The sequence below is a fragment of the Indicator indicator genome, chromosome 33, assembly GCF_027791375.1.
Source record: "Indicator indicator isolate 239-I01 chromosome 33, UM_Iind_1.1, whole genome shotgun sequence".
NCBI classification, from domain to species: domain Eukaryota; kingdom Metazoa; phylum Chordata; class Aves; order Piciformes; family Indicatoridae; genus Indicator; species Indicator indicator.
Window position 1 is genome coordinate 7696635 of NC_072042.1, and position 9879 is coordinate 7706513.

Below are 9879 nucleotides of genomic sequence, written 5' to 3' on the forward strand. Positions count from 1 at the left end.
CACCCAGCGAGGAAGCTCAGAGGCATGCCTGGATCAGGCCACATGCCCATCCTCCCCCTCCTCGCCATGGTCACAGCCCACCCTTGGGCCACCTCCCTCACGCTGCCCACAGCCCACAGCAGCTGCGGGGCCAGCAGATCCCACCCGGAAACCTCAGCACAGCCTCGCAGCAAAGCCAAAGGGAGCAGCGCACTGAAACAAAGCTCCCAGCAGGCCCAGAGCAGGGAGTTAATGGTGGTTAGCAATGGTTAACAGTGGTTATCGATGGGTAATGGTGGCTAAGGGTGGTTAATGGTGGCTAGCAATGGTTAACAGTGGTTAGCGGTGGTTAGTGGTTAGCAATGGTCAGCAGCGGTTAGCAATGGTTAGCGGTGGTTAGCAATGGTTAGTGGTGGTTAGCAATGGTTAGTGGTGGTTAGCAATGGTTAGTGGTGGTTATCAGTGGTTAGCAATGGTTAGTGGTGGTTAGTGGTGATTAGCAATGGTTAGTGGTGGTTAGCAATGGTTAGCGGTTATTAGCAATGGTTAGTGGTGGTTAGCAGTGTTAGTGGTGGTTAGCAATGGTTAGTGGTGGTTAGTGGTCGTTAGCTTGGCCACTGGCTGGAAGTGAGAGCAGTCTTGTCCCCAGGACTCAGAAGGGCTGCTGTGCCACACTGGATTTCAAGGCTGCTGTGCCAAGCTGGATGCCAGGGCTGCTGTGCTACGCTGGATCCCAGGACTGCCATGCAGCACTGGATTGGAGGCCACACCTCCCGCAGGTTTTTTCTGCAGAGCTCAGGAGAAATCTCTGTATGGCCCACACAAAACACACAAAAAAAACCCAAACCCAAAAGCCAAAAAAACCCCAAAACCCAAAAAACCCTCCTACCAAACCACACCAAACAACAAACCCAAATTAAAACCAAACCAACCCGGGAAGAAAAGAGGATGACCATTCGCAAACAGCAAAAAACAGTGGCAGTGGCAAATATACTAAGGACAGTTCAGATAACCAGAGCCATCTGAGTCACTAAGATCACAGACCGAAGGGCTGCATCCTGGAAACATTAAAAAGGCTGAAATCAGCAGAAATTTTACCTACAGAAGGAGCTTCACTACTGCTGCAGCTCAGAGGGCAGCCCCTCCTGGCTGTACTAGGGGGAGAGTATGACAGCAGTTTGCGTCAAGTGCCAGCCTGTGGACACAAGTCTGATGCATCTCATCTTGCTCAAGCAGTGACATGGAGCAAGAGAGACATCTGCAAAATGCTCTTGAGTCTTGTAGGTTCCAAGAGAAGAAGATGCTCAAGTGTCTTGGAAGAGCTGCCCTTCACAGGGAGATTGGACTTCCCATGGGAGGGGTGAAATCACCCTTTAAGGGATCACACTCCACCCACTGATGAAGCTAGATGTGGGCTCAGGCACAGGTATCTGGATGGCAGATGTCTCCTTGGGAATGATGCACCTCTCTCTCCAGGGACCAAACACCAAAAAAAAAAAAAAAAACCAAGAAGGTGAACGTTTGAGAAAAGTCAAGGTATGTTTTGGGCAAGGCCACCAAAGCAGCCAGGAGTGCTTTAGAATTCTAAGAAGTCACAGATTCCACCTGCAGAAGAGCAATTCTGCATTAAGCCAAGAGTCCAAATAACATACGGGTTTGAGTTCCTGACAAAACGCCCTTGATAAGATAAAAGATTTTGTCTGATCCAAAAGGGTCTTTCCTAGCACACTAAGCCAAACCCCAATTTCACAAGAGAAGCATGGCACACAATTTAACCAATTCAAAGTGATTTACTGCCAGACCCTGCAGTGGATGTACCAGGACTCACTATTTAAATCACAGAATCTCAGAACATTAGGGTTTGGAGGGGACCTCTGGAGATCACCCAGTCAAACCCACCTCCAGAACAGGATCGCTCAGGGCAGGGCACACAGGAACACATCCAGGGGAGATTTGAATATCTCCAGAGAAGGAGATTCCACAACCTCTCTGGGCAGCCTGCTCCAGGCCTCCAGCACCTTCACAGTGACAAAGTTTTCCCTTCTGTTCCTGTAGCACCTCCTCTGCTCCAGCTTGCCCCCAGTGCACCTTGGGCTGTCCTTGGACATCCCTGAGCAGTGCCTGGCTGCAGCCCTGCACATCTTTATCACCATCAATGATGGCATCCCTCAAGCTCCTCTTCTCCAAGCCCCAAGGCCCAGCTCTGGCAACCTGGCCTCACAGAGAGATGCCACTGCCTGCAGCAGCTCTGTGCCTCTCTCAAGCAGTTCCTTGAGGTCCTTCTTGACCTGAGGGGCCCAGAACTGGAGACAATATTCCAGATGCGGCCTCATTCAGATTCTATTTTTCCCCATGGATTTGTCATTGGGGTTTCTGGTCTCCATCAACATGCCTGTATCCCCTAACCATTCACATTTATCACTATCCTCCCCTGTTCAGCAGAGATTGTCTTTCAGGAGTCTTTGACTGTGGTTTTGAACAGGACATCCTGATAAAGCTGTGAGAATCCAGCACCTGGGACATTTCCCATTCTCAGTTACCCCTCAGGCTGTTAAATGCAGCTTTTGCTGCACACCCAGTCTTGCTCCTCATCTACAGTTTGATGAGAACATTTCTTTAGCAGCAGGATAGAATCTTTCCCTGGGACTATATTCTCTTGTCTGCACAATACACACAGTCACACAGTGACCTACACAAATGACCTCTACCAGAAGACCTTAGACAGTGAGTCTGTTGCTCTCCTGATGCACAGCAGCATCTTACCCTACATATTGTTCTCCTTGCTCTGGTTTGGTTGTTGGTAGGAGTCCCACAGATGCCCACTGCTCTGAGTCTGAGGATGTCCTCAACACACCCATGTGGGAACAACTGTTGGCACCCACTCCTACTGTGCTCTCTCCTGTGCCAAGCTAAAAATGCTGCCATTTGTGCCTGCTGAGTGTTAGAAGACTCTGCTTTCTCTCATGAGCACATTTTACACTTCATATTTGAGAGTTTGTGTTTTTCCATGTGCTTCTGTACTGACACTGCAGCATCCCTCACTGTAGTGGAGGGAGCCAGCACTGCTGGTCTCCCAGGGAAGACCATCATTCAGAGAGGTAACATCTCATCCTGTGTGTGAAGGTTCAGCCTTATCCAGTCCTAAAGATGAATGAGAACTGTTCATGCCTTCTTTTGCTTCTTTCCATCCCTTCTTTTGCTCTTGAAGGTTCAGAGGTTTCTGGCAGACTTTGGAAAGCAGCACTCATCACAGGCCAGAGATTAAATCAAAGCCCCAATCAGATGTAAGAGCAGCAATCTGTCCTAGTGCAGTTGGAGTCCTTGGGGTCCTCCAAACTGTGAAATCCACACAGGCTGACTTTTGTATTCCTCACCTCACAAGTGGTGTAATTTCAGATGAAGTGCAGAGCGGGTGTAATATCCATGTTCTTATGGATGGGGCATACCCTTGGCACTACTCCCTCCACCTCCTCAAATACTGCAGTGACTTTAGAGTCTCACTGTTCTGAGCTCTGCTAAATTACTGCTCAGAATACCCGTGGGAACTGTACTTGCATCGAGCACAATGACAGGAGTGTTTGCACACACCTGGGGAAAGAGAGCCTTAGGCGATGCAGGTATCTGGACTAGAGATTCAAATTGCATGAGGAGGCTGACAGCCACTTCAGGCATAAGGACAGGCCTGGGGATGGCAGCCAGCAACATCCAGGGTAGCAAGGGCAGCCCTCTTAGTCCCAGAGAGCCAAGCAGGTCAGGGGGCAGCTGAAGAGACCACACTCTGGACCTAGTGAACACTCTTGCACCTGGAGCGTAGCTTAGGTGTCTTTGCTGGATTGTGCCCCATGTGCAGATAGAAGCACAGAACCACAGAATCATAGAATGGTCTGGGTTGGAAGGGACCTCCAGAGGTCATGCAGCCGACCCCCTGCAGGCAGCAGGGACATCCTCCACCAGAATAGGTTGCCCTGTGCAGCCTCACCTTGAATATCTCCAGGGATGGGGCCTCAACCACCTCCCTGGGCAACCTGTTGCAGTGTTCCAGCAGCCTCCTGCTGCAGAACTTGTCCTCACATCCAATCTCAATCTGCTCTGCTCTCATTTCAAACCATTGCCCCCTTCCTGTCCCTGCAGGCCTTTGGGAACAGTCCCTCTGCAGCCTTCTTGTAACCCCTTCAGGTACTGGAAGGCTGCTATATTAGTCTTTCCAGAGCCCTCACAGCCCACAGTCTGAACACCCCCAGCTCCCTCAGCCTGTCCCCAGAGCAGAGGTGCTCCAGCCCTATGATAATTTTCCTGGCCCTCCTCTGGACCTGCTCCATCAGGTCCATGTCCTTCCTGTGTTCAGGGTTCCAGAGCTGGACACAGGTACAGCTGCAGATTGCTTTGATAGTCTTCTGGTGTTGCAAAGGTGGGGAGCATGGACATGTCATGGTATGCAAGGGAGCATGGACATGTCATGCTCTAACATAGCAATGCTGCTGAGGATCCGTGCCTGTATCATAGCTCACCATGGTAACAGCAATGGCAAGATTTTCCTTCCCTGCCGCAGGGTGGAAGAGGCTGGGAGAAGCCCAGCATGTCACTCTTCATTTGAAAGCAAAATTTCTCTGCCATTTTTATAGAAAAAGGGCATTGGTGACACAAATTGCAGCAGATGAAGGACACTATGGCCAGAGCCTTCAATCAGTTAAAGAGAGAAGGAAGGAAAGTTTTTTATTCGATTTTGCCTTTTTATGGGCTCTTTACAGCATCTTGATCCCACACTGATGCATCGTTGTGGGAACAGGAGAAAAATCACAGAATATCACAGAATCACAGAATGTATCTGGTTAGAAGAGAACTCCAAGCTCATCCAGTCCAACTCTCAACTCAACGCCAAACCATGTCCCTAAGCACCAGGGCCACAGCTGCTGGAACACCCCCAAGGACGATGACTCCAGCACTGCCCTGGACAGCCTGTTCCAATGTTTGAGAACCTTCCAGTGCAGAAATATTTCCTAGCATGCAGCCTGAACTTGCCCTGGAGCAGCTTGAAACCAACGAGCATTGAGGTCTCCCCTCAGCCTTCCCTTCTCCAGCCTGAACACCCCAGCTCCCTCAGCCCCTCCTTGTAGCCCAGGTACTCCAGGCCCTTCTCTGCTTTTCTCTGCAAATCTGCTGCTGCCCTCCTCTGGCTCCCTTCTGAAATCACTGCTGACCTCATACTGCCTCACAAGCAGAGGCTCCCTGAAAACAGGCCTGAGCACAGAGTGACTGGGTGCAGCATCTTCCTTCCAGAAACACACTGAGGTGCGAACCTGCACGAGTGTCACACGGAGCCCTGCAGCTGGTGCCATCCTTGTCCTGGGAACCCCTGGCAAGGAAAATGCTGCCTGTACTCTGGAGTTCTTGATCAGAGATAGATTGATGCTTTCAAAGCCCCTCAGCATGCTGCTCCTATCCACCAGGTATCAAAAAGCACCTTGTGCATGCAGCAGAAAAGCCACCTATTCTGACAAGCTCTACTTCTGCCTTGCATTTGAATTCAGCAACACATTTTCCTGTATTGCCTACAGGCAAGCAGGAGAGCTGGTGGGACAGCTGGGTACCTTACCAACATCCCAGACTTCAAAAATTACCTTACTGCTGTTTCAAGAAAAATGTCCCACACTGCACTGGAATCCAAGCTGAGGAAGGTATTTTTCTTCTCTGACTCAGTGTCCCATGCTGCTACTTGCACTGTCCCTCAGAAACAGACCTGATTGTCCCGTTTGACTTCACACACCATGTGGGCATCTCTCAAGCAAGTCACAAACCTGGCAGCGTCCTGCAGATGGCATGGGAAACGCAGCCCCAACTCTATGGTGTCTCTATAATATTGGATGTAGAGGTGCCCCACCTCCTTTACCTCCCTTACCTCCATCAGGCTCAGCACTGCAAGGTCTTTAGAGACCACAGCTGTCACCATCACTTCTTTTCACTCCCACAACATCTGCTAGCCTCAATCACCCATGCCTGAAGCTCAATCACCCATGGGCTGGCTGAAAGCCACAGGATCCTAGGTTTAGGAAAGCCTCACACTAACCAAAGTTTCCCAACTGTCCTGCCACATGGCCATCATTCTGTCAGTTACTGTTGTCCGCTCAGTACCCAGATGTCACTGAGTTTTATTTGTAATTTTCCAGCATTGCCCCTTTTGAGGAAAGGGGCCATAAAATCTCCAGGGATACTACTGCAGCATGAAGACATTGGATCAGTGTTAGCAGCAGCACAAACCCAGACAGAGCATTGGAGAAGGGTTATAAACCAGGAGGGAAAACCATTGCTCTGCCTTGAGTGCTGTGAGCTCCCAGCATGCACAGAGCCTGCCTGGGATCAGCCCCTCCAGACAGCTGATGGGAGGAGGAGTTACTAATACAGAGCCACAAACGATGGAGAGGAAGTTGATGTTTGCTGCCATCCATAAAACACCAACTGATGGGCATCATCTGGAGTGACTGTGGGGAGGTTCAGAGCAAGCAGCAAAACCATGGAAGTCAGCAGGTGCAGGATATTATGGATGGCAAAAAGTCTACAGATCCAGAAAACGATCACAAGAACTCATGGAAGAAAATGTCAAAGACTACTGAACGCAAAGAGCACAATGTCCTGACTCAGGAAGCTCCTCAAAGTGGGCAGGAGGGGCAATCATCCTGTGAATTAGTTGCTGCCACGCTCCTCCCCAGCACTTGCCTCTGGCCACTGGAACAGCAGGGATGCTGAGGAGACAGCACCTTGGGCTGACCTACAGCCCCTCTGCTCTGCTCCTCCTCTTCTCTCCTGTGGCATATGGTGGCTTTTTCTTTATCAGAACACTGTGTTTCAGACTCAAAAGTGATTAAATCTGTCTCCACACTCTCCCACATCACTTCAAGTCTCCCTCTCTCGACTTCTCCAAATTCAATTTTCTCCAGCTGTTTAGTGTATGGTAAAAGCTCTTCTCAGCCTTATCTTTCACACTGTCACTTTAGCAAGCTTGCCTCCTACCTCTTCAACCTCTTCTTCCAGCCACCATAAATCTTACTTCTTCAAGCACAGCCTTTTTCCCTCCACTTTCTTCTGTCATGCTTGTGCTGAAGGCTGGGACAGTAACAACTGGCTCCGGTTCCTGATGATATTTTCATTGCTTCTTTCCACCTTGCTGTCTTCTGCTCATCTCTGGTTGGGGTCATTCTGTTCAGTGCTCTGCTTTTGCTTGTACATGGTCGTATGCTAAGGAACCACTTGCTGTGGGATATTGTGGAAGCTGGAAGTCCTCATGGGTTCATAAAGCAGCAACTAAACAAATTTATGGATGAAAACTTCCTTGAGGTCACACATTCAGGGACAAGGATTCCCTCCTAGCTCAGCAAGTCTCTGAACCAAAACCTAGAGGCTGGGAGAACCCTCTGGCCTGCATCATTGCATGCTTCTCCTGTTCCTATTCTCTCTCTGGGAGCCCATTTCTAGCCAGTGCTGGAGAAGAGATATGGGTAGGTAAACCTCTGCTCTCACACAATAGAGCTCTTATCTTCTTGGGCTCTTGTACTGTCCCATCCCAAACAGGTATCCAGGCCAGGCAGGACTAACACTGCACACGTGCCAAATGCCACACTAGAAATGGGCCAAGTACCCAAAAGCATAAATCCACACAACACCCCCAGAGCTGGGACAGGAATCCCTGTGTGATGCATCTAGTAAGGTTAGCTTCAAGTACACGCAACCATCTCCAAATCAGTTTGCTCATGAGACACAGACAGTTCTAATCTGCACACTCCTGCCAACATTACAGCTGAGAGCCAGAGGGACAGTGGCTGATCCCTGTCCCATGCCTCTCTGCTCCCCATCTGACACAGGCTGCACTGCATTCTCCCACCAGAGTGGTGGAGGCACATCTGAGCCAGCTCCTCTGACTGCTATGAGCTTTCCTGGCCTAAAGCCCAGCTCAGCCATTCAGATGTTTCCACACAGATCCCTACAAACCTTGCAAAAGACAGGGACTGCTGCAGAAACCCTCCAGATAAAGGAGCTGATATAGGGAGCTGGTTATTCTGGCAGCATCCCTCCTGGAAGAGCCCAGTGGAGTTTACCAGTGCGAAAAAAAAGCTTTTTAGCTCCCTTACACCCTTCCCAGAAACAGCTTGGGGAGTTGCCATGGCTACTGACTGCCCTGAACTACTGAACCATCTGTTTTTTGCCTTGGACAGAAATGAAAGGACAGGCAGGCAAGCAGCCTGTGAGGGGGTGTCTGCCCAGCCCTGGCACAACTCAGCAAACTCCCAGCAGCTCTCAAAGGCTGAGATGGAGCAGAGGTTTAGAAAAAGGAAGCACACAGACCCAGAAGTAGTTACACTTCCCATCTGCACCAGTGTCTGGAGGCCAAGACAGCAATGTGGCTGCAGGGTAAAGCCGTGGGGAGGCTCAGCAGAAAACAACCATCTAACACCTCCCAGTGTGCAACAGGGTGCACCTCTCAGTGCCACCCACATAGTCCCAGCCACCCCGTGTTCAGCATGGCACTACATGCCCCTAGCTTTGTCATGCATGCCCCTTTTTTCCTGTCTAGCACCAGCAGGGATGCTCTGCTGTCCCCATGGTCCGCAGTGTATTGTAGAAGAAAGCAGATCTGCGACTCATCCTGAAGTGCAGAGTCTCAGGCTGCCTACTGCTACCAAGGAGCAACTCCAGCTGGCACAGTGGCATGTTTGATTTACCCAAAAAGGCTGTAGGACATCACACTGAACCCCAACCCACCGCTAAGGAGCTTTTCCAGCAACCTTAACTGGTCTTGTGATGGACTGCTTCACAGCTAGTCCAATGGGCAGGTTTCAGCATTGTTTTGGACATCCCGCTGGAGGAGCAGCACTTGAAAAGGCTGATGTCACAGCAATGGCTCTCTGTCCCTCAGCCCAGAAGCAGGCTGGCCCTTTCCATGGTTTTGGACCTAGTCTATGCAAGGAGAGACTCTTGGATAGTATTTGTTGAAGGATTCCCCCAGGTCCTCTTTCCCCTGCTGCCCACTTGTCACAAGGTTTACAAGCTGGCTCTTTGAAGCTCATACTCTTTCCTTGCTTGTGTTGCAGTTTGGATTCCTACACTTCACTTTGCTTCAGCCATTTAAACAAATGCTTGGTCTGTTGCCACTTGCACAGGGATGTCCCAGATTGTCCTAACTGCAGCTCCTGGAGCAGTGCATGTTGGCTGAGTTGGATTTGATGCATTCTCACTCTCAGCTGCATATTCTCCCCTGCTCACACGGCTCCTAATCCAAGCAATCATGCAGGACTTAAGGGCTAAAATTAATTTCGTAAAAGTAAGAAATAGTGGACTGAAAAATGTTTGACCTAGCACAAAAGAGCACACAGGTATGAATGAGGGTAAAAGTGAGCAGCACAGAAGCAAGGAAAGAAGAGGCAGAAAAAGGCACCATGTGTTCATCAGTGAGATTCTGACTGCCCACAGCTGCCAGGAGCATTTCTTAAGGAAAATGGTGACAGAAAGCTTCCCCAGAAAGCTTCCTGGATCTGCACTTCAGCTTTGAACTTGCACCTCCTCAGAGAATCCAGTGTCCCCTTGTGACACCAGCAATGCCCAGACCTGCCCTCACTAACACCCTACATCCATGCAGTCCTCCACCACTTTACTAAAGGCAGCTGGAGGTGCTCAGAACCCAGGGTCAGAGAGGCAAAGCTCTGAAGATATAAAGAAGGACCTTCCAAATCTCACCAGGGATATGAGAGATGACAGTCAGTGCAGATCAGCATTAAGTCACAGACATGGGAAAAAACCCTCAGTTTCCATGGGTCAGCAATGTGCCGTTTTGGCCAAGAAGGCCAATGGGATCACAGCCACACAGATCCACTCTGCTCTGGTCCCAGCCACACAGCTTTGTCCCAGCACACA